This window comes from Misgurnus anguillicaudatus, chromosome 19 (assembly GCF_027580225.2).
Source record: "Misgurnus anguillicaudatus chromosome 19, ASM2758022v2, whole genome shotgun sequence".
Lineage (NCBI taxonomy): Eukaryota > Metazoa > Chordata > Actinopteri > Cypriniformes > Cobitidae > Misgurnus > Misgurnus anguillicaudatus.
In genome coordinates this window covers 10,064,816-10,068,967 of record NC_073355.2, presented here as the reverse complement: position 1 = coordinate 10,068,967, position 4,152 = coordinate 10,064,816, and positions in this window count along the sequence as shown.

The window sequence follows — 4,152 nt, the reverse complement described above, 5'->3', positions numbered from 1 at the left end:
AAATAGGATGGAGACAAGAAATCACTACAAAAGAAGGGTATTTAGAATCCTTATAAAAGGATGAACACAACAATTAATCATAAATTATATGTAGATTCTGTTGATCAACCAAATGGATACCAAATTAGATTAAGGCATGGGATTAAGCTAAATAAGGAACTTAATAAAGTTTTGTCAGAATAAGAATACAGAACAAATAAATTATGTACAGTACTACAATCAAAAAGTAGATTATTAAGTTTACAAATAAGGCATTAATTTATATCTTAGGATAACAACTAGATGCAGCCATTAGAAATACATGATAACATATACTGAATCAATTTTAAATAGAGGTTAGTGGGTAAATGAGGCATTAGTGTCTGGTTAGAGAACCAAATGAAAGTTAAAATATGATGGAAAAATTTACTTGAAATCAACAAGAATCTTATCAGGAATTACGTTACAAGACAGTAATGAATTTACAACTAGTAAACGAGAATTCAAGCACCTCTGATGAGGATGGAAAAAAAAATTTATTTAAATTGTGATCAAGAATTATTATGGATGATTTACTTAGTTATATTATGGGTTATTTCCATTTACTAGTTTTATTTGAATTAATTACATTTATGCGTGTAAAATGCAATCTTTAATTAGTTTATTATTGGTTATTTACATTTAATTGTTTTATTTGGAGTAATTTACTTTCATTTGTGTTGAAATCTTTCTTTACCTAGTTTTATTATTGGTTATTGCTCTTTACTTTGTTTATTTGAATTAACTTACATTTATACTTGTTTATTATACTTAATTTTTGAGTTTTTATGGTTCAATTCAGTATCAATTATTTATATTTACTTGTTTTGAATTTGAACATTGAATCTATAACATTTAATTTGTGTTTATTATGCATACTTTACTTTTGTTTTATTATTTTTTACTTGGATTCATTAACGTTGACTTTACATTTACGATGCTTTATCATATACTCTACATAGCTAAAACGATAAATGTAAGCGTAGAACCAATTGCGCACAAACTGTTTAGGGCTTAAGTACTTTTACTTTTACATTCAAGTCAAAATGAGAATGGAAAGATGTTTGTCTTAATGTCCATAGTTCGAAGTGCAGTGGCATAATTTAGTAATTGGTAAGGTATAGTGGCTTTCTTTAGCCACAAGATATTAATAATTGAAACGCTGAATTATGAAACTGCACTCCGGATTAAAATAAACAGGAAAGGTGAGGCTAAATTAAGCCTCAGAGCGGGGATTATGAAGAAGTTTTATTTTAATCCCAATCTACATTTATATGATGAATATGAGTTTACCATTATAATCACACCATTATAATCATATGCAATTTGTTTTCCATGAAGTTATGCATTATGTCATGTGTTATGCTGTATGCGGATCAGGAGTTTGTTTGCCAAGGGATTGCTATTGGACCAGCTGGGTGTATTCGGGTTTCAGGGTAGTTTAGAGAGCCATCTGGACAGGCAGGCACAAAGGATTTTAGTATTAGCAAAGAGCCAAGGGTCAAATAGGTCAAGGAAAGGAGACACTGGTCTGGTCTGGGGACTGTCATGTGATTCTTCAAGTTACAAGCCTGAACAGAAACATAATGTTAAAGCATATGGAGGGGAGGGACAAAGACCATATATATTTACCAAGCCTGGCTGAGAGCTTCAGACTGATTTGGAGAATGTCCCCAGAACTTCACTCGGGTTCTGGGGAGATTCATCAGGCAGGCTCGGCTTCTTATTTTGTCCGGAAAATAAAAGTCTATCTCTTGAAATCAGAACCTAAGACTGAAGATTGTTTTATTTGAGGAAAAGGAAAACCACAACATTACGAAGCGGAATGGCCATTATACCTCTGCTGTGGATTATTTTTCTAATAATTCAACAGCCTTTCGTCAATAGGCTTTATGCCCAGCTGCACTACTTCCTGAACTTCACCCAGCTCCTTGTTTCCTGTCTGCCATTATTGGACAAACTGATTAATCCAGGTGTGCCTGACCTCAGTAGTCACAACAACAATAATCAGACACACCTGGATTAATCAGTTTGTCCAATAATGGCAGACAGGAAACAAGGAGCTGGCTGAAGTTCAGGAAGTAGTGCAGCTGGGCATAAAGCCTATTCCTTACAGAAGTATGGTTTGTTAAGTGATGTTAAATGTTGTCCAATGCACATATGTAACAAGCAGGCATTTAGGCAATTTCACCAGGAACATTAAATTAACCTTTGGAAATGAGGACTGGGTTAAGTATTAAAACATTGACCAACTTTGTAACATTATACGGTCAGAGGGGACCATGGGGTGGAGAATGTGGACATTGCACGTTTAATGTTCACAATTCGTGGAACAGGGAGAAGCAGTTTCATTTCAGGAAAAAGTGTCCACAACCAAAGGTATTTAAAGAAAGTACTGTGTGGCAGAGATATCTCCTATGTACCTGTGTGTTTTATACTTCAAGTGTTTGTTGGAACCACCTAATTGCTTATGTGTTTTCTTGTAATGCTTTGTTATAGAATAGAGAGACTGTGGAGAGATGTGTGGACTGCAGTGACCAGTGTGTACTATAATGTGCTACACTATCTTGAGGAGGACAACTACCTTAATATTGCAGACCAAACACATCTCTTCTGTTGCCACTATACATTCCTACCCAGGCTACAAGATGATCTGAACTTTTTCCGAGATGGGTGGGATAATCACCCTTTGAGAACAGAACACAACATGTCTCCAAACCAGCTCTGGGAATTGGGTCAGTTTGTGATCCCCCAAACGAAGAGGTATTCATGCAAATGTACAGCCATGTTTACACCTAATTAGCATTCCAGTAATCAAACAAATGTATTATTTGGAACTATTATAGGAATTGAGAATGCATAACATTTATAGATGCATTTAAAATATATATGAAGAGTTCAGATGCAAAAGCCTCTAAGTGAGATCTGAAATTTTCTTCTAGAATGATCATTTTGATCTATCTTGTATATTTAAGTTCAGTAATTACTCTTAAATGGCAATGCAAATTACCTAATATTTGTCATTTAAGTGAAATTACTGAACTTAAACATACAAGCTTGTTCAAAATGATCATTTTAGAAGAAAATTTCAGATGGCACTTACCTCTGAACTCTTCATATGCACATGTATATGTACATATATACATACATATACACACATACATGTAATGTCTTTTGTATACCCAGGAAATGAACATTGCCGAGATTGATTGGGAAAGCAGTGGGTTGCCTCCTGATGAAAACGTTGGTGTTAACGTTCCGACTGTACAATGTCCACTTACACCAGAGCAACTTACTGCACTGAAGGAGACAGTGGATCCTAGGTCACCATCACAATTCTATGGGATAGACATTTACATGGCTGCAGTGCAGTTTTGCCAAGCACTTGAATGACACATTAACTGCTGAAACAATTTGAATTTATTTGCTGGAAAATTAAACCATACAATTACATGTGTATGTTTGAATACATATAACTATGGATTGCTTTAGAGCAGGTGCGTTAACTCTTGTAATGGGTTTTTAACCCTTCTCCAAAATAAAACTGCAATAATACATGAACGTATTACTTTAACTTCAATGTCCAAAAAACAGGACAAACTTTGATAATGTATCTAATTTATAGATATGGTGTTACCATTGCCAATAATACATGAACGTATTACTTTAACTTCAATGTCCAAAAAACAGGACAAACTTTGATAATGTATCTAATTTATAGATATGGTGTTACCATTGCCAATAATACATGAACGTATTACTTTAACTTCAATGTCCAAAAAACAGGACAAACTTTGATAATGCATCTAATTTATAGATATGGTGTTACCATTGCGGTTTGGGATTTCACAGATCTAAACAAGGCCAAAACCATATTCTGAAGTGCCAATGCACATAAGGAGATCATCCTTAAAATTGCTGTAATCCATGTAGTGGGCAGGGAGGCGTAGCACATTGAAACAAGTGGAGGACTTCGGCATCTTAGAGTTAACCACTTCCACTACCATATTTCCTTCTGACACTTCCCACCCAAGCCAAAACTTCACCAAGTTTTTAAGGTCTGAGCTGGATGCTAAATAAAACAAAACAATTAATTACTCACCAAAAGTCATTCCAAACAAACAAACAAGTTTA